Source organism: Lagenorhynchus albirostris, chromosome 12, assembly GCF_949774975.1.
Source record: "Lagenorhynchus albirostris chromosome 12, mLagAlb1.1, whole genome shotgun sequence".
Lineage (NCBI taxonomy): Eukaryota > Metazoa > Chordata > Mammalia > Artiodactyla > Delphinidae > Lagenorhynchus > Lagenorhynchus albirostris.
The window spans coordinates 57,389,879-57,411,161 of record NC_083106.1 but is presented as its reverse complement, the minus strand read 5'-3'; the positions used below and the strand labels follow the sequence as shown (position 1 = coordinate 57,411,161).

The window sequence follows — 21,283 nt, the reverse complement described above, 5'->3', positions numbered from 1 at the left end:
CCAGGACAGTAGGTTTCTGTTTCTAGGGGAATTGAATAAAGCATTTGGATATGTGAATGGCAGGAAGTCCCTCCTTCCTTTTACCTCTTTTCTATTTCTTCATATCCCCTAAAGGAAGTGATTCTCTGACCAGATTTCAGGACTCTGATTGGGCTGCATTTAGTAGGGGAGCCAGGCAAACAGTATTGAAAGTATTGAAAGGGATGCCTCCCTTCTTTTCTTCTTGCCTCCAGGCATGAGAGGGTACTTAAGATAATCATGGACTCCTTTGGGCCTTACTATTGTGCTTTTTTCCTCTCTCACAAAAGCATTTAGGTGCTTGGGAATTCTCGCTGTTTCAGGCTGTGGTTGGTGAGAATACTGAGATGTAATAGCGACAGAGAGGCTCTGCTCTGACTCAATGCCTAGGCTAGGCGCTGCAGTCTAGGTTTATCACAGATGCCTGTGCTGGAAGGCCTGTGCCCCCAGCTAACCAGACGGTGGCAAGTGGATTTTCCATGAGCCGTGACCTTACGTGGTAGCTCTTCCAGGAACCTGGGGCGAGAAGAGCTGACCAGGCCAAGGCAGGGTTTGGTCCCCACCCTTGATGTGTAATACTGTTGAAACCTCCTTTGTGCTTTCAGATGAACAAATTAATTTTGCTCATCTGTTAAAATTAAATTCTAAGTGTCAATTTTGGTGAAAAATCTGATTAATTCTTTTTGGCTAGATTATCACTGTAGCTTAAATTAAATATCTCAGATAGATGTTAAGTAGTACTAAGTACTAAATGTATATGGACCTAAGTACCAGGGTAGATGTGCTCAGATTTATCCCTTGACATTGGACAATTATTTTTTCAATCTTGATGTTGCAAATGTCTGGATTACTGTGCTACAGAGATGAATTGACTTGGTTGCTCTCCATTGTATTGTTTCCTATGATTTTATAACCATAACCACTGAATAAATATTTTAAGAAAGTGAACAGTAACTTCTAATTCTGGCAATATAATGAAACAGCTTGAAAAACTCTTCAACTATAAAGTGCTGTAAACACCGGATAAAAATATACAAAATGGGGCTTCCCTGGTCATGCAGTGGTTGAGAGTTTGCCTGCCGATGCAGGGGACATGGGTTCGTGCCCCGGTCCGGGAGGATCCCACATGCCGTGGAGCGGCTGGGCGTGTGAGCCATGGCCACTGAGCCTGCGCATCCTGGAGCCTGTGCTCCGTGACGGGAGAGGCTGCAGTGGTGAGAGGCCCGCGTACCACAAAAAAAAAAAAAAAAAAAAAAAAAAATATATATATATATATATATATATATATATATATATATATACACACAAAATGTAACTTGAATGCATGTCTGAGACAGCAAAACATTAAGAGGAATCCTTAATTGAAAGAGTGAAAACTTGAATCCAAAGAAGTAAATGACTGCAGAAGGTGGTGGTCCTGTATGACCAAAGGCTTTGGGTTTAGCCACGTCAATGAGCAGCTGAAGGCCAGAGGTCAACAGGAGCTTGGGTTATGCAGGCCAGATGCCCAGTCCTGCTCTTTGTACTCTTTTCTCTTCCTCGTCTGTCCTTTTCATAGGCAGTGTCATTTTACACTGATTCTAGATTATTAGCCCTCAAGGGATCTTAAAGATTACTTTTCGGTTATGTAGGAGGGGACATTGGGGCTCATAGAGTTTCAGTGGCTTCATTGGTGGCAGAACCAGGACAAGAACCAATTTTCTTCTATTTCAGAGTTCATTCTACTCTACTACCTTGTCTCTTTCTATTTTCTTTTTCATTCAGAAATGAAATGTGCATGTGTGCGTATGCATGCGTGTGTGTGTGTGTGTGTGTGTGTGTGTGTGTGTGTACAGATGAGTCTTTTTGGACAGAAGCTTGAACAGATGATATAGGACACATTTAAAATATTTTGGGCTCATAGTTGATGTGGTGGGAGATGCAGGAGGGCCTAAGGCTGCTGAGGTTGTTACTTCTTTCCCCAGTTCTCCCATGTCTATGGAAGATACTCCTTTAACTGGTCTCCAGGAGGTACAGGCTGGAAGAGTTGGTGCTGCTCATTTTGCCAGAATGCTTTGGGCAAATGGAGTCCTGGGCATCTATTTATAGTTTATGAACCACCATGAGATCATAAGGCCCGATACAGAGCTGTGGCTAACTCTTACCAGCACTACCCCTTTCATGGTGGGTCCTGCATTAACTGTGACAAGATCCCTAGTGGTCTACTCTAACTTCAGAGGAGCTGAAGGATTCCCCAGTCACATTCCACTTCTGAAGGGTAAGTGTTTGAATATGGGTCAAGCAGGGCTGAACAGAGACATTTGAGCCTTCTGGTCAGGCTAGTAATTTGATGTCCTTTCATACTGAGATCTAAAAAAGTCATTCAGTGTTTATTAAGTGGGAATAAGAAAAAGCAGATTTTCTATTCAAAAATATTTCAGTAACAGACTCACTTGTTAACTTCCACTGACCAAAGCAGAATCAATATTGTTAAAATATTCACCCATATGTTTAGTCTTTTTCTCTTTCCAATTTAGATGAAATAGGTCACTTGTTCTTGGTAAATAGCAGTATGATATGCAATATTTGTCTTGGGATTTTTACTGGAATACTGATTTTTAATATATCATGACCCTTTGGGTTTACTGCAAAACTACCCAACAGAAACAGTTTGATTCAGCATGGTCTGCTTTTATTTTTAATTTTAAACATGCATTTAATTGTTTTACCTCATTTTTTGGGTGCTGCCTACTTTCTTTGGTAACTAGTGCTTTGCAGAAGAGGAAGAAGAAAATGAGGTAAAGGAAAAAGGGGCTTTAGAACTGTCCAAAAGTGATATTTTGAGGAGTGAAAGGTCTAAGATATGTTCAAGATGCCCAGCCTGGTGGGTTCTATCAAGATGGAGCCTGAGGTTTGAGGAGTTTCCAGGAACCAGGGAGAATCTATAAGGCAAGAAAGAAAGAATATCCTGATAGATTACATATTTCTTCTAGACACAAACTTCTTCCTAATAGTAAACTTCAATAGAAATGGATCCTTTTATAGGGACAGTGAAGTTAATATTTTTGAAATACAGTGGACAACATAAAGCTTTTTATAATGGTATATAGAAAATTTAGAAACTTCTTTCACGTGGCCATTTCTTATATTAGACAAAAACTGAGAGCATAACATTAAAATGTCATTTGTTTGATGATGTTTCTTACGGGGTTCAATCCTAGAGACTACCATGTGTAGAGCTTAATAGTAACCTACCTGGTATGAAGATAGTGCTAGAGAAATGGATGGATAGTTCTTTATATTCTTTTCCTTCTGTGTTGCTGGCTTTGGAGAGGACCTGGTACTAAACAATAAAGGTTCGTCTTTCTCAGGTGTTATTGGAGCACTGGTGTTCTGAGGTGCCTACTGAAAAAGACCCATATATTTTGTAGACCAAACAATCAGATAGAGAGAGCGTAGTTCACTGAGAAATCTTCATTCTTACCAGATGACTCCATCTCTGCAAAACAGGGTCCACAGGACTGGTTGGTGAACATGATTAACTTCCTTATCAAGAAATAGCTTTGAAACTATTTGGAGGAACACTTAATTTGTCCCAGAATATGCCAACGAATATAGCCTACCTTATTTTTGGTTGTAAAGCTATAGGATGTTAAAAATCTAGAAAATATTCTTGTAGTACATTCAATTAATCTTACACTTACCACATTGCCAAACTTAGACATGACATATAAATATTTATGAGGTTACTAACATGGAATCTGGGATAATCTGTATAAGGACAGGGCATACTGTCATCTAAAATTCATCTACAATCTCATAGTATTAAGAGTGACAGGCATATCTTAAATATTAAGAGAATAAATTGTCAATACCTTCAAAGTTCATGCACCTACATTTTATACCAATAATTAACATACCTCTCCCTTACCTCCTCCTTGGAAGTAAACTATGTACAAATTAGCAATAAATGGTTAATATGTAAGTTACACATTTGCCTTATGTTTTCATTAAGCAGGTTCACAACAGATGTCTATCAGGCAACATCTTTTTTTTTTTTTAACCTTTGATCATTGACTTTATTTGTGGAGTTTTTTGTGTACACAAAAATTTTAATTTTCATATATTCAAATATGCCTTCACATTCTTACATAGCTTTGGGGTTTGCAGTTTTAATTAAACAGGCGTTCCTAACTCCTATATTGTACATGTAGTTTTTTAGATTTGTCTACATTTAACTCTTATTAATTTTCAAAATTTTCTAAATTAAAAAAAATGTTTAACATCTTTATTGGAATATAATTGCTTTACAATGGTGTGTTAGTTTCTGCTGTATAACAAAGTGAATCAGCTATACATATGCATATATCCCCATTTCTCCTCCCTCTTGCATCTCCCTCTCACCCTCCCTATCCCACCCCTCTAGGTGGACACAAAGCACTGAGCTGATCTCCCTGTGCTATGTGGGTGCTTCCCACTAGCTATCTATTTTACATTTGGTAGTGTATATATGTCCGTGCCACTCTCTCACTTCATCCCAGCTTACCCTTCCTGTTCCCCGTGTCCTCAAGTCCATTCTCTACATCTGCATCTTTATTCCTGTCCTGCCCCTAGGTTCTTCAGAACCATTTTGTTTTTAGATTCCATATATATGTGTTAGCATACGGTATTTGTTTTTCTCTTTCTGACTTACTTCACTCTGTATGACAGTCTCTAGGTCCATCCACCTCACTGCAAATAACTCAATTTCGTTTCTTTTTGTGGCTGAGTAATATTCCATTGTATATATGTGCCACATCTTCTTTATCCATTCATCTGTTGATGGACACTTAGGTTGCTTCCATGTCCTGGCTATTGTAAATAGTGCTGCAATGAACATTGTGGTTCATGACTCTTTTTTTTTTTTTTAACATCTTTATTGGGGTATAATTGCTTTACAATGGTGTGTTAGTTTCTGCTTTATAACAAAGTGAATCAGTCATACATAAACATATGTTCCCATATGTCCTCCCTCTTGCGTCTCCCTCCCTCCCACCCTCCCCATCCCACCCCTCCAGGCCGTCACAAAGCACCGAGTCAATATCCCCGTGCCATGCGGCTGCTTCCCACTAGCTATCTACCTTACCACGTTTGTTAGTGTGTATATGCCCATGACTCTCTCTCGCCCTGTCACAGCTCACCCTTCCCCCTCCCCATAACCTCAAGTCCATTCTCTAGGAGGTCTGCGTCTTTATTCCTGCTTTACCCCTAGGTTCTTCATGACATTTTTTTTTCTTAAATTCCATATATATGTGTTAGCATACGGTATTTGTCTTTTTCTTTCTGACTTACTTCACTCTGTATGACAGACTCTAGGTCTATCCACCTCATTACAAATAGCTCAATTTCGTTTCTTTTTGTGGCTGAGTAATATTCCATTGTATATATGTGCCACATCTTCTTTATCCATTCATCTGTCGATGGACACTTAGGTTGCTTCCATGTCCTGGCTATTGTAAATAGTGCTGCAATGAACATTGTGGTTCATGACTCTTTTTGAATTATGGTTTTCTCAGAGTATATGCCCAGTAGTGGGATTGCTAGGGCATATGGTAGTTCTATTTTTAGTTTTTTAAGGAACCTCCATACTGTTCTCCATAGTGGCTGTATCAATTCATATTCCCACCAACAGTGCCAGAGGGTTCCCTTTTCTCCACACCTTCTCCAGCATTTATTGTTTGTAGATTTTTTCATGATGGCCATTCTGACCGGTGTGAGGTGATACCTCACTGTAGTTTTGATTTGCATTTCTCTAATGATTAGTAATGTTGAGCATCCTTTCATGTGTTTGTTGGCAATCTGTATATCTTCTTTGGAGAAATGTCTATTTAGGTCTTCTGCCCATTTTTGTATTGGGTTGTTTGTGTTTTTAATATTGAGCTGCATGAGCTGCTTGTATATTTTGGAGATTAATCCTTTGTCAGTTGCTTCGTTTGCAAATACTTTCTCCCATTCTGAGGGTTGTCTTTTCGTCTTGTTTATAGTTTCCTTTGCTGTGCAAAAGCTTTTAAGTTTCATTAGGTCCCATTTGTTTATTTTTATTTCCATTTCTCTAGGAGAAAAGGATCTTTCTATGATTTATGTCATAAAGTGTTCTGCCTATGTTTTCCTCTAAGAGTTTTATAGTGTCTGGCCTTACATTTAAGTCTTTAATCCATTTTGAGTTTATTTTTGTATATGGTGTTAGGAAGTGTTCTAATTTCATTCTTTTACATATAACTGTCTAGTTTTCCCAGCACCACTTATTGAAGAGGCTGTCTTTTCTCCATTGTATATTCTTGCCTCCTTTATCAAAGATAAGGTGACCTGGGCTTCCCCGGTGGCGCAGTGGTTGGGAGTCCGCCTGCCAATGCGGGGGGCACAGGTTTGTACCCCGGTCCGGGAGGATCCCACGTGCCGCGGAGTGGCTGGGCCCGTGAGCCATGGCCGCTGAGCCTGCGCGTCCAGAAGCCTGTGCTCCGCAACGGGAGAGGCCGCGGCAGTGAGAGGCCCGCGTACCGCAAAAAAAATAAATTAAAAGAAAAAGATAAGGTGACCATATGTGTGTGGGTTTATCTCTGTCCTTTCTATCCTGTTCCTTTGATCTATATTTCTGTTTTTGTGCCAGTACCATACTGTCTTGATTACTGTACTTTGTAGTATAGTCTGAAGTCAGGGAGCCTGGTTCCTCCAGCTCTGTTTTTCTTTCTCAAGATTTCTTTGGCTATTTGGGGTCTTTTGTATTTCCCTACAAATTGTGAACTTTCTTGTTCTAGTTCTGTGAAAAATGCCATTGGTAGCTTGATAAGGATTGCATTGAATCTGTGGATTGCTTTGGGTAGTATAGTCATTTTCACAATGTTGATTCTTCCAATCCAAGAACATGGTATATCTCTCCATCTGTTTGTATCATCTTAAATTTCTTTCATCAGTGTCTTATAGTTTTCTGCATACAGGTCTTTTGTCTCCTTAGGTAGGTTTATTCCTAGATATTTTTATTCTTTTTGTTTCAGTGGTAAATGGGAGTGTTTCCTTAATTTCTTTCTCAGATTTTCCAGCATTATTGTATAGGAACGCCAGAGATTTCTGTGCATTAATTTTGTATCCTGCTACTTTACCAAATTCATTGATTAGCTCTAGTAGTTTTCTGGTAGCATCTTTAGGATTCTCTATGCATAGTATCATGTCATCTGCAAACAGTGACGGTTTTACTTCTTCTTTTCCGATTTGGATTCCTTTTATTTCTTTTTCTTCTCTGATTGCTGTGGCTCAAACTTCTAAAACTATGTTGAATAAGAGTGGTGAGAGTGGGCAACCTTGTTTTGTTCCTGATCTTAGTGGAAATGGTTTCAGTTTTTCACCATTGATAAGCATGCTGGCTGTGAGTTTGTCATATATGGCCTTTATTATGTTGAGGTAAGTTCCCTCTATGCCTACTTTCTGGAGGGTTTTTATCATAAATAGATGTTGAATTTTGTCGAAAGCTTTTTCTGCATCTATTGAGATGATCATATGGTTTTTATTCTTCAATTTTTTAATATGGTGTATCATGTTGGTTGAGTTTGCATATATTGAAGAATTCTTGCATTCCTGGGATAAACCCCACTTGATCATGGTGTATGATCCTTTTAATGTGCTGTTGGATTCTGTTTGCTAGTATTTTGTTGAGGATTTTTGCATCTATGTTCATCAGTGATATTGGTATCAGGCAACATCTTGCATTAAAGTATTTTCTTAAACTAACAAATAATTGTAAATAATTTGAAGTACAAAAGTAGTGATTTAAAAATATACAATTCAAAAAAGTATACAATTCAGAGTTTTTACTTTTTCATGTATTTTTTAAATGAAAAATTTTCCTACCAGTACTTTAGTTCTATCCTAGAAAATTTATTGTCTAAATTCTTAGAATAGCCTCCCAACTAATCTCTCTGACTTCACTGCCCATCCCAATATAATCCATTGCAGTATTACTACTCATAGAGTATGACTCTCAGAATTTTTCTTGAAAAATAATTGAATTACCAAAAAACTATACATATTTAAAATTTGATGAGTTTTGACATATGTGTACATCAGTGAAGCCATCACTACAATCACATAATCAACATATCATCACCTCTAAAGATTCCTATGCCCTTTGTGATCCCTCCTTCCTGATTTTCCCAATCCTCACACCCCTGACATTTTCCCCCACCTCCCAGGAAACTACTGATTTGCTGTCTTATGTCACTATAGATTGGATTGCATTTTCTAGATTTTATAAAAATGGAATCATACAATATGTACTTTTTTTGGTCTGGATTCTTTCACTCAGCATAATTATTTTGAGATTCATTCATGTTGTTGCTTGTATCAATAGATCATTCCTTTTTATGGCTGAACAGTTTTCCATTGTATAGATATACCACCATTTGTCTATCCAGTTACCCATTGCTAATCATTTGGGTTGTTTCTAATTTTTGACTATCACAAGTAAAGCTGCTGTCAACATTTGTGTACAGTCTTTGATGGACATATGCTCCCATTCTTTCCTCTATTTTATTTTGTTCTCAATCTACTTCTAAACAAAAAGGGATACATTTATAAGAATCACTTTTGCTAGTAATTTACCCTGTTGGAATTAGCTAATTGATGGAAATGGACTGTTAAATTGGCACTGAGTAGACTTACAGGGATAAAAAGACTAAGTACCCAAGCTCTATCTGTCAATCGCATGAAATCTGTGAATGCAGCTCCTGACAGAGAAAATTCATTTTCTACTCTCTTGCACAGAATCCACCTACATTTTTCTTCTTTATGAATCTTTTACATAATTAGTAACCAAATTACCTCTCATCAGGAAAATCTTTTACATGCAAAGTTTTTTTTTTTTAATTTAAAGAAACATGTTGTTTGGGTTTTTATATACCATAATCCCTCTAGCCAAATGTTTGAATGTTATTTTTACATATTTGTGAATCTGGGTTTTTTATTTTCCATAGCAAAGACCTAAAGAATTTCTAACATTGATTTTACTAGTGATTATTTAATAAATGTCTTTAGTCGCTTAAGTAATGTTAAATCTCAGCCTTTGTTTATATTTCATGAGGGAATGATGCTTTGGTGTGTTTTGCCTACTTAATGAATAATGGCTGAGATAGTTAAGCACATGCCTTTTAGCGAAAAGGAATTGCATTTGGGGATTTGAAGATAGTGTTTGATTTTAAGTGATGTGTAATTAAATTAATAATTAAAAAGTCCACAAAATTCACCTATGAAATGAATTTATTTTTAAATTACATTTGTAATTCTGTAAAATCTGAGTTGCCAAGAAGAAAAGATCAAGCCAACTGGCAAAGTATTCTATTTCAGTATATTTAAAAATGAAGTATTTTTAATATTTACAAATATAAGTGAAAGTAGAAAGGAGATAAACATGGATTCAGACTATAGATCTATCTTATTCTTCAGTCCTCAGCTTAACTATTTCCTTCTGAGGCTTTGCCTGAGTTTCTTTTTATTTTTTTATATAATTTTAAAGGTTACTTTCCATTTACAGTTATTACAAAATATTGGCTATATTCTCCGTTTTGTACAATACATCCTTGAGCCTATCTTACATGCAGTAGTTTGTACCTCCCACTCCCCACCCCATATTACCCTTACACACCCTGTCCAGTGGTAACCACTAGTTTGCTTTTTATATCTGTGTCTGCTTCATTTTTGTTATATTCACTAGTTTGTTGTATTTTTTAGATTCCACATATAAGTGATATTATACAGTATTTGTCTTTCTCTGTCTGACTTATTTCACTTAGCATAATGCCTTCCAAGTCCATCCGTGTTGCTGCAAATGGCAAAATCTCCTTCTGTTTTATGGCTGAGTAATATTCCATTGTAAATATATACCACATCTTTTTTATCCATTCATCTGTTGATGGACACTTAGGTTGCTTCAATATCTTGGTAACTGTAATTAATGCTGCTATGAACATTGAGGTACATGTATCTTTTTGAATTAGTGTTTTTGTTTTTTTAGGATATGTCCAGGAGTGGTATTGCTGGGTTATATGGTAGTAGGTCCCTTCCTTTATTTTGTACCACAACTCTCTATTCATTGCTTTCATAGCATTTTTTTCAATTTGAAATTATGTATATTTTTAGTTTGTTGCTTGTTTATGAGATAAAATATCACTGTTGGGTTTTGGAGGTAAAATGGGCAAAGATTTGTCATTGAATCTAAATTATATTGGGTACCAAATGTGGGTGGGGTCAAATGGGCATTTACATCAGAAAGAGTATTTGGGATCAAAGAGTTACAGAGACCAGAGCTCTTGGCACAGCTGAGGCACTTGGCATCATAGATGCTGCTGACGTGTAGATTATTGGGAAGAGAGATTGTACAAGTAATGTATAAGCCTTTTCTTTTTTTCTCTTTTTTAGAAGGCCTTTGGGATTTGGGAATGGAATGAATTTTGATACTCAATTTTATTTTCTCCTTTATCCTTTTTTCTCAGTTAGGATGGAAAAATCAGTCCTTTAAAGTATAAAACAGCTAGATCCCTTGTGTATGAGCAAGCACTGCTATGTGAAATAGTTCACATTTAGGCACAGGCAGAGGTGGGCATAGTGAGGCCTGGGTAGCTGCACTAGACTACTTTCCCAAATTGCTCTTCTTTATCTTAGTTTAACAAATTCCAGGCCAAAGAGGGACTTGGGTTCTGATCTGTCCAAAGACTTCTGGAGTTGTCCTGCCCTCCAGTCCCAACTGTTCTCATATTGACTCTGAACTGTGGGTTGTGGATTTCAGGAACTCAGACTGTGGATTTAATCATTGAGGTATGGTAGAATCTTATTAATAAAGAGATAAAGAGGAAAGGGGATTATGTAGCAAAAATGTTGTATTCTTGGGTCCATGATAGACAAAAGTCTTAAAGAATTTTACAAACCCGAGGGTTAAGAGAAGATTTAAAAGGCCTGTTTATGAAACATTGTCTACAGGAGTCAGGTTTATTCAGAGACAGTGAGAATAATGACACACGTATCAAGAAACAACAGCTTTAGGTTTTGCTTCAAGAAAAAGTGGAAGATGACAGAGAAGATGCATTGATCAAGACACAATGAAAAGATACACACTCTCATGAAAAGGACTGTGATTTTAGAGTCCAGGGTAGTTGCAAATGAAAGGGAAAAGAAAATGTATGCATACCAAAATGTTCAGAAAGCTAGAACTAGGAAAGAAGATTCAAGACTTTAGAGGATGACCTAGGGGGACTTCTCCCCCACCTCAACCCTTTTCCCCCACCCCTCCTGCACAGAGGGAGCACGGAACACAGGAAACTATTGAAGAATGCTCTTGAAATCTGCAGGCAGGGAGTCAATAATAAAAAAAATTGGGGAGCCTACCCTTAGTGACTGGGACAGCCGCTAGAGGTTATATAAGTTTTGGAGAATTTGATATTGGAAGGCTGGGAAAGTCAGCAGAGAATACGTCAGTCATTAACAAGGGAGTTCTAAGGTGTTGTGGTTAGTACATGTGGGGAAGCAGATTTGGTTCTGGCCATGAGGGAGCGTGTTTAGGAAATTTATGGTGATAGGACTCTTAAAAGAGATGATGAGATGTATTAGATGGGAGTCAGACAGCATTTCAGTACAATGAGTTCAGGCATGGATTAGGGAGGGGACTGATGGATGGTGTACTTGTATGTGAAAATTACCCTTTCCAGGGAAGGGAAGGTGGACAGGATTTGTTTTGGTAAATGTGGAACTCATTCATCTCATCTCACTTTCTATAAGAAATCGAAAAATGTGGAATCTGGAGATAGATGTTAGGAAAACAACCATTTCTGGGTCAGAAAGCAAAGGTCCCAGGGAAGGAAGGAAAAAAGGCATTCTGAACCAACCAACAATAATAGAGCTACATAAACCAAGAAAAATATGCCAGTAGCTAATTTTAAGATTCAGCTAGGTGTGCCCGGAAGAACTCTGAGAACAGCAGAGGGAAAAGGGACACTGGAGGGAAAATGTGGCCAAAGGCATTTAAAGTGTAGCCACTGAAAGAGTGACGTATTCTGGGCTCTGAATATTCAAAAATGGTAGGAAGGCCTGGATTTACTGGGCCCTAGAAACCCGAGCTAGGGGAAATAATAGACACGTTGTTCATCAGAAATATGTTGTTTCGTGTGGCTGCCATAACATTACCACACACTGGGGGGCTTAACAAACCAGAAATTTATTCTCACAGTTCTGGAGGCCAGAACTTAGCTTAATTACATCTGAAGAGACCCTGTTTTTTCAAATAAGGTAACATTCACAGGTTCCAGGGATTAGGAAGTGGACAGGTCTTTCGGGGGTGGGCCACCATTTAACCTACTACAGGCCTGGGGAGGACTTGTGCTTCTAGAGTCTACGTGGTAGGCTGGTTCTTGTTGTTATTGCTTTCTCTAGCATGGTGAGCACATCTGATCAGGGTTGGCTTCCTTGTGATAAATTCAGCTGTCCTCCACTGTCTTTGTTTCTTTTCTTTATTCCTGACCCTTCATGGAGGTGATAGATTAGGTCAGCATTTGTACTGTCAAACTGGCCATCTTAAAATTAGAGGGAGGGAGGGATCCTCTACAGGAGACAATTTTACATGGGTCTTTGGCGTGTCTGCACCTCTTGCAAGAAGAGGCACTGATATTTTTAAGGATATTTGTATAGTGAAAAGCCATAGAAGATAAAGATAGTGCCTTCCTCTGGAGCAAAGGGAAGCTTTTTTTTTCTTCCCTAGTACAGTAAAGATAGTCTCCTTTTCGGGCAAAGTTCAGGCAGGTTTACTTGGCAGCCCTTATTAAAGGTTGGGATCCCCTAAGCTTGAGTTTCCTCAGCTGTGATGCAACCTACTGTGTGAGCAGCATCTTTCTGGATTGCCTTGTGATGTCCCAAGGGACCTGGGGATAAGAGTAACGCACATGACCATGAAGCCCAGGCTGTTTGTTATGCAGTGAAGTAACACATCTTTTGTCTCTAACATAAGAATCTTGCATGTTCTGCCAGCATCCATGACACTGTAGCAGGCTAACTTATTAGCTTTAAAGTTGGGTAAAATTCCAGAGCTTTCACCGTTCTTGACAGCATCCTTGAGGCCTCCTGGCTTCAGCTGAATTCACTCACTTGACTTGCATAGGTACTGAGTGCGTATCCAACTATTGAAATAGTCAAATTCTGGTTCCCTTTTGGCTATCGTTCCTACTTGTGTGCTTTACCTATAGAACTCCAGGGGAGGAAGGGGTTAGTGGTAGGGTTTTGGGTGACATCTGCTGTTGCAGTGTAATTGGAGCTGGGAGAGTGGGCAAAAGATTAATTGTAGCAAGTTTAAGGCTGAACAGGGAGTTTATGCAACACAAATAAAAGTGTGATTATGTGAAGACATATGTACGAGTGAGTTTATTACAGTTTATAATAGTGGAAATCTGGAAGCAATCTGAATGCCCATCAAGAGGGTTGAATAAAATATAGTATATCCATGCTATGGAATATTATGCAGCTATTAAAAAGAAAGGAGTAAATCTGTATATTTGGTCTCAGAAGATAAACTCAGCACTTTATTAAATAAAAGGAAAGTTGTAGTAAAATAAGCATAGTCTTTTCCTTTAAAAAAACCTCTATATATTTGTATAAACAAAATAAAGACTTTGGGAAGTTACATACTAAATTGTCATAGTTAGCACTTATTGCTTTTATAATCACACTACTCAGTAAAAGTGTAAGAAAAAAGTGCTAATAGTATTAAAGTGAGTGGAGGCTGTTATTAAGAGAGGGAAGGAAAGAAACAGGGTGGTATATAGAGTTCAGGGAAGTTGGTAATTTTATATTTTTAAAGATTGGAAGAGAGAAGGAATTTATGGGGAAGTAGGCACTAGACCAGGAAATCCATTCTTCCATCTGTCCTCTCATTGTCCTTTCACCCATCTTTCATCCTTCCATCCCCCTTTGCATTCACCCTTCCTCCCTTCCTCCCGTGACATTTAAGGAGGACAAAAACAGTGCAGGTGATACAGTGATGAAGACACTAAGTCTCTGTTCTTGTGCAGCTCCATTCTAGTGGGGGAGACAAAATATACAAGTTGCCAAATGAATGATATAATTGTAGGTAGTAACAAGGGTTGTGAAGAGACAATAAAGCAGACTGAGGGTCAGTTTATTTTAGGGAGGGCAGGGTGGGGTACCTTAGATAGGATGGTTGAGAAAGGCATTCCTGAGGAGCTGACATTTGAGTAAAGGCCTGAATGACGTGATACGCAAAATCTGATGGAAGATGTTCCACAGGCAGAGGGTCAAGCAAGTATAGAGATCCTGACTTGAGAATAAGCTTATCACAAAATGATGTCAGCAGAGAGAGTTGCAGAGGTGGGCAGGGGCCGCTCCTGGGGTAGGTGATCTAGGTTGTCTTATGGAGATGTTCTCCTTGGGTTGGAGTTAGGCAAGGAGGGAAAACTGTGCTTTTTAATGGGGCGTAGTCAACATTGCTGACTCATTCCATAGGAATCTTTTGTTAACTGGTGACAACCTTCTGGAAATGGGTTGAAAGTCCATCCTGTTTCCACAGCACATTTCCTCTATGTGTTCAAAGTAAATGTTCTGTCTTGGCAGCCATCTTTTCTTTGGCTCCATGGCTGTTGAAAGCAAACTGTATAAATAATATTGTGCCAATTTTATTTTGGTCATCTCATCAGGATTGTCTTTTTCTCCCCAGAAAAATTGATATGAAAAGCATGTATTATAATTTAAATGCAAATATCTCCTTGGGTTCTGATACATTTTCCAAAGTTTGCAAGTGGAAATCGCTTCCCAAACAAAGCCAAGAGTGTATTTAGCATTAATGTGCACATGTGGAGTTCATACAACTGTATCAGCACCATTGCTCTGAGCTTCATTAAAAATGGATTAACCTTCCAGGGTGTTTGAGATTAGTTTCTACCGAAGGTCTGCATAGTTCATGGTGTTATGCACTCACCTCTGAAAAATCTGATTTTCTTTTTTATTGGCACTTAAAAAAATTGTAATTTCTGAGTGGTCATCATGAGAACAGTGTCTTATAATAAGTAGAGTTTCCATAATGCTCTGTTGTGAACAAGGGGGGACTGGTTGGAAGGACACATAGTTTGTCCAGTACAAAGAATGATACACAGCAAGGGGGTGGGTTGACATGGAAACTTTTACATTCAAATATTGAGACCCCAAAGCATCGATTAACCCAGGGATGGCTGTGGGAATGTTATAGGCACTCCAAATGCCTGACTGTTGGGAGTTTTTCTTTTGGCTGCGGTCTGGTTTATAGGTTACTTTTAAGAGTATTTACTGTTATCTATAGTTTCTCAAGCGTTATTATTTCAAACATTCTTGTAACAAAATGGCTGAGTTATGATGAGAAGTCACTTTAACATGAGCTCTGGTTTTTATGCAGTATCTTTCTAGGTAGGCAACCCCAAGTGCATTCTCAATATAATGCCATTTGGACATACAACATTCCAGATGATACCACTGGAGATACCATTCACACTTATCCTGCTTTTTGAGCAATACCCATACTAGGCAAAAATACTTACGAGTTTTCTTTTCTTTCTTCCTCATATGCAATCATACTCTTTTGTGCTACTACCCAACACCACATGCTTTGTATCTCCTGGTGGGAAGAGCTAAATTCCATTTGAAGAGAACCTGCAAAGCTTCACATTGTTGTACAAAAGCCTCAGCTGCATGGTAGCCTCTAAATAGGGTCTCTATGACATCTGGGGGTGCTCTTAACCAGGCATGAGGTTTACTAGAGCGACACAGAAGTTTCACAGTCTGTAGAGAACCCAGCCAAGAAGCTACCCTTTCCTTCCCAAACCCAGGATTTTATGGAACTTCCACTGAAACACAAAGAAGACCAGGGACCTCCCAAAATAGGCACACTGAGTCCAGCTCAGCACACCCTGAGGCTGCATCATGGAGTACCAGAAGGTGAGCAGACATTCTGTAGATCCCTGCAATAGAAAATAAGGAACTACCAGAACCACACTGAACTTAGAATAAGAAATTTGAACAAACTCAGGTGGAAATTCATATTTTTATATATGAATACATGAGATGAGAATCCTTATACAAATTCTCATTCATAATAACTGCTAAAATATATAAGGAAGTGCTCAGTGCATTGCAAACCAGAGTAGACTGTGGACCGCCTTCAAACACAGAAACAGATAAGTGGAAAATGAGAATTCAAGTGGCAAAGGAAGTGGAAATCTGGACAAGACCAGAGCAGAAACATTTTCCTCAGTTGTCTGGCTAAGAGTTTTACAAATCCTTGTTTTATGGTTTATTGTATGTATAATTGTGCTAAAGTTAACTTTTACTGTATTGAATTCTTCCATAGTATTTTTTCATATATTTTTAGAGACCCTGTTGTCTTTACAAAGTGTCAAGTTAAAGCACCATTTTAAAATTTGTTAAGAATCTGAATTAGGTGGATTTTCAGGTCCAGGAAATCAGAGTGGGTCTACATCTCTGGGTTAATTAGTTGAAAACAAATCCTCTGAAATTAATTTGTCAACAATTAGTTTATCCAAAGACATTTCACCAAATGATTAATTGGCAGGGAAAGAAATGTCAAAGCTTGTATAAAAGATAGGGTGGTTTTATTTCCATTCGTTTTTAATCCAATCCACTGTCTTTAACATGTCTCTTAGTTCACAGATTTATCAACTGCTTTAATCAAATGAATGTCTTACATATGTTTGAGTATTGTGAGAGTATTCACTGTCTGAATTGTCAGTCATACATGTATCTGCTGTTCCCTGGGTCCTAGCTTGGGTGGCCAGTGGAGGTGCCGTAACTGGAACAGAGAAGCTGAGTAGAGGCTGGTTGGGGAGATTAAGGAGTTGAGTTCGTGGTGTAATGAATTTGGGTTTGGACAGGATGAAGTTTGTTTTATGCTATTACGGTGTAGGACTTTTAAACTTGATTTTGTGCTAAGGAAACACAAAGATGTAAGTTTCAAGATATTTTGTAATTTAATGCCTTCTTGTATAGAGGGCAAAGAAATTCCATTTTCCTCTTTTTGAAACTCTTGGAGTTTATTATCATTTTTATTTTTACTTTCTTTTTTCTCATATGAAGAGCTATAAATCTTAATAAGAAGTAAACCCAAATGTATATGTCATTGCATTGTTATCTATCAAATTTTGCCTGAAATGTTGGAGTGTGTATTCTCCTTTCTCCTGGGACTCAAGTGAAAGTGCTTAGTAAAATGTAAGGTACTATACAAATGTGATCTATAATTACCTTAAATGTTATCTAGATTTTATAGTTACCAGTCAATCAGGTAATAACAAGCATTTACTAAATTCTCTCAAAGTGGAAAACATTATATTAGGTAGTTGGGGGTTCTGAGGAACAGACAGAGCACAAGACCTCAAAGAGCATTTAGAAGTGAGAGGCAGAATAAACAAACTTGTAACCAAATAGATTATTCTGTGTCTAGTGAGACCTGAGTTATGGTCACCAGGTAAGTGATTTACATGGAACGCAGTAGAGTTCTGGGAGCACTTCCTCTCCTTTTAACATTCAGAATGAAATGTTCAGCTGCAAAACAACAGCTGGAAGTCGACTGTACTTGGATACCTGTGGGATGGTGTGGCTGGATTGGAATGAAAATTCTGCTAGACCCCAAGGATGACGATGGTAACCTGCCCTTAAGTATCTGACTGAAGTTGCAGTGTAGACATTGATCTTTCTTTTTTTGTTTGTTTGTTTGTTTGTTTGTTTTTTGCGGTATGCGGGCCTCTCACTGTTGTGGCCTCTCCCATTGCGGAGCACAGGCTCCGGACGCGCAGGCTCAGCGGCCATGGCCCACGGGCCCAGCCTCTCCGCGGCCTGTGGGATCTTCCCAGACCGGGGCACAAACCCGCGTCCCCTGCATCGGCAGGCGGACTCTCAACCACTGCGCCACCAGGGAAGCCCTAGACATTGATCTTTAAATCTCATTTGCAGACAAATTTTGCTAAGTGCCACCAGACACCCGTGTTAGAATGATTAAACATCTGTTGATAAAAATGAAGACACTGAAGATCAAATTATATCAGATTATATCATTGGTATCTGTCTAGTTGATTAATGCAAAGCCTCTAGAATGAGATGACAATCTAACAGAGGCCACCATGCCCTTATGTAGAGTCACGTGCTCTGCAGATCGCTCAGAATGACTTCTGGTGGACCTCAGGCAAATGTTTTCCAGTAAAAGCTTTTTATTTATTTGAGTTGAGCATCTACTATGTGCCAGGCACTGTGCTAGGTAGTGGGGCTCTGAAGATGAATATGTTGAACTCCTGCTTTTGGGAGGTCACAGTCATGTGGGAGCAGCCACTGATAAAAATAAGTACCAGAGACAGTGAACAGTGCTGTCACAGGGACGTGGACACAAGGCTGTGGAACCACGGTGACTGGAAAGGCTGCCTGGGACAGGCAGGAAGTCTGTGAGGAAATGATTTCTAATGATTTACTTAAGTGTATTTTCCTGTGTTGCCACATTTGGGTTGTTTCTGGGGATCTCATATTATTATATTTTAAATATTTTATCATATTCATGCATAAGCCTCTTAAAAATGTACTTTGGATTATTTCTTTAGAAAGTATCCCCAGAAGTAAAATTACCAGACTAAAAGGTAATGAAAAAATCAAGTTTCTTGATACACATTTTCAAATTACTTTAAAAAAGGGTTCTATCAACTATCACTCCCATGCAAGTATGTAGGGGAATACACCTTTTAATGAATTCTTACCCACATTGAGTAGTATAAATTTTAAGCTTTGCCAGTTTAATAGGTGAAATTTTCAGTTTAATGTTGCTTTTAAAGTGTTTCTTTGAAGTTTGGGTGCAGGAGTATTTTAAATATCTTTATTAAATGACTTTCATGTCAAAAACTCACCAATTTTAAATGTACAGTTTGACAAATTTTGGAAAATATATACAGTCATATAACTAGTACAACACAGACTTAGAACATTTCTGTTACCCTCAAAAAGATTCTTTGCATCCTTCAGAAGGCCTGTTCCCTACTCCTGGTCCCAGGAAACCACTGGTCCCTTTTCGTCACTGTAATTTTGCCATTTCTAACATTTCATATAAATGAGATCATATTGTATGTAGCCTCATGTGCCTGTTTCTTTCACTTAGCATAATGTTTTTGAGCCAAAATAGTTTTATTGTGCACTTCTTTAATTATTTTTGGAGTTGAATTCTTCTTCATGTATGTTTAAATCAGTTGTTTGGAGGAGATAATATTTTGAACTATAACATTAAAGAATGACCAAGAATTTCTTAACTGAAAACTGGGGGAGAGAATTCAAGGTGGTGGAAACTATATTATACAAAAGGAAACTTGGTAAAAGGCTTGATATAACCAGGGAGTGGTAAGGAGTTCAGTGTCCAGGAGTTTAGAGGGTGCTTGTCGGGAGATTTGGAAGAGGTAGCTACACTGGATGGGAATGGATTGTAAAGGGCCTTAAGATGATGCTGGTTTTCTTTCTTTTCTTCTGGTTTTCTTCCCCTGTAGGCACTGAGGTTTCACAAAATACCTCAGGAGGGCACTGACATTTCCCCTTGGTTTGAGCGAGACCATTCTAGTAACGGAGGTAGAAATGGATATGGAGAAACATGAGTCATACAGAACAAATTGGAGACTGTGTCAAAGAGGCTTTATTTGAGGACCATTTAGGAAATTGAATCAGTACAATTTGGAAATCAAATGAATATATCAGGAGAAGGGGATAAATTAAGAATGATATTGGTTTATCTAGCTTGGTAGACTGGTTACATAGTTAATTTATTAGTTGTGATACATAATATTGGATATTATGTATCCAATAGGATATTATGTATCCAACCCCTTATAGGAAAAATGATAACTAGTTCCACGTATGCGTTGGGTCTGTAGTCTGCGGTAGTTGCCAGTTTGAATTTTGAGTCGAAAGCTAAGAGCTACAGCTGTGGGCCGGAGATGTAAATTTGAGCCATTGGTAAATAGGTAGCAGGGAAATATGTAAAATCATGCAATCTGAATAAAGTGAAAATAGAGGACAACAGGCTAGAATCTTGGGGCAACTCCATCACTGAAGAGCCTTACTGATTTAGTGTAAGCTGTTTACTTGTGGGAAGATCCTGATTTTATGTTCCAGGGCAGCCTCCCCTACATGACCCAAGGGTAAATCTGGAACAACCTAAGCTTATCTGGGTAGTCCCATTCCCCTTACCAGTGACTGCTTTAGGGTAGAGCCAATGAGACATGAAGAGTAATTGGATGGAAGCTTCTGGGAAAGATTTCCTCATTCTTATAAAGGAACATAAGGAAAGGATAGATCTTTGCTAGATTTTGCTCTTTGTGGATATAATGATTACAACTGTAGCAGCCACCTTGTGCTCATGAGGGGAGATAGCAGAGACACAGCTGACATCAAAGGATGCAGAACAGAAAGATGAAAAGACTTGGGTGCTTTATGGCATCCCTTGCATCAGCCAGTTGTGGAGCTGTCCAACTTCAGGACTTGTCAAGTGGAATAGTTGGTTTTCGTATTCATGGAAGCCAGTTGAGTTGGAATTTCTATTAGGTGAAGTTGAAAATATTTGAAAGGTTACAGTATTCTAGGTAATTTCATATTTATTATGTTTGTAAAAATTTATACCACTGATGCACAGTGCTCAGAATATACATAAACATCTTACAAGTAAGATAATACTGGGAAACATCAGGACTGGGGGTAAATCAAGGCATACTACTTGACATCTTTACTTCTCTAAAATTGCATATATAAAGTTATTTTTAATTGCATTTTTATTTTAAATTAGTAACATCTACATGTATGAAAATAATTGAAGTTCTTAAAGAAGAGGCAATCTCTGTGGATACATTTTCATCATGAAGGAAGAGGAATGAACCCATTCACTGATGTGTCATTATCCTTCTTGTTTTGTTCCTCTGATGAGGTACTCTCAAGAATTGCCCGGGGGTGGTGTGGGTATCATTGCTTGAGTTAAAAGTACCACACTATAGGCTTCATTCTCGTATGTAGAATCCGAGTTTCCTGGATGAATAGATAGTATCAGTCTTATTGTAGAAGACTCTAGAATGCATATCCAGGACCTTCTTGAAGAAGTTTCCAAGCTGATATGAAGTAAAAAAATGGGTGGAGTGAAGAAGATGCTATCAACAGCCGCTGCGACCTAATATTAAGTCTCTGAAACAATACCTGTACATCCTTGCTGAAC

At 38.3% G+C, this 21,283-nt stretch overlaps 1 long non-coding RNA gene across 2 annotated transcripts in view; it reads left to right on the top strand.

The window, feature by feature from the left end:
* The first annotated feature begins 2,151 nt into the window (after window positions 1-2,151).
* The window catches only part of LOC132530807 (uncharacterized), a 98,441-nt gene continuing 79,309 nt past the window's right edge, over window positions 2,152-21,283 (top strand). For both annotated transcript variants that reach the window (XR_009543896.1, XR_009543897.1), the window contains exon 1: window positions 2,152-2,275. This is a non-coding gene — a long non-coding RNA (uncharacterized LOC132530807). The remainder of the gene's footprint in view (window positions 2,276-21,283) is intronic.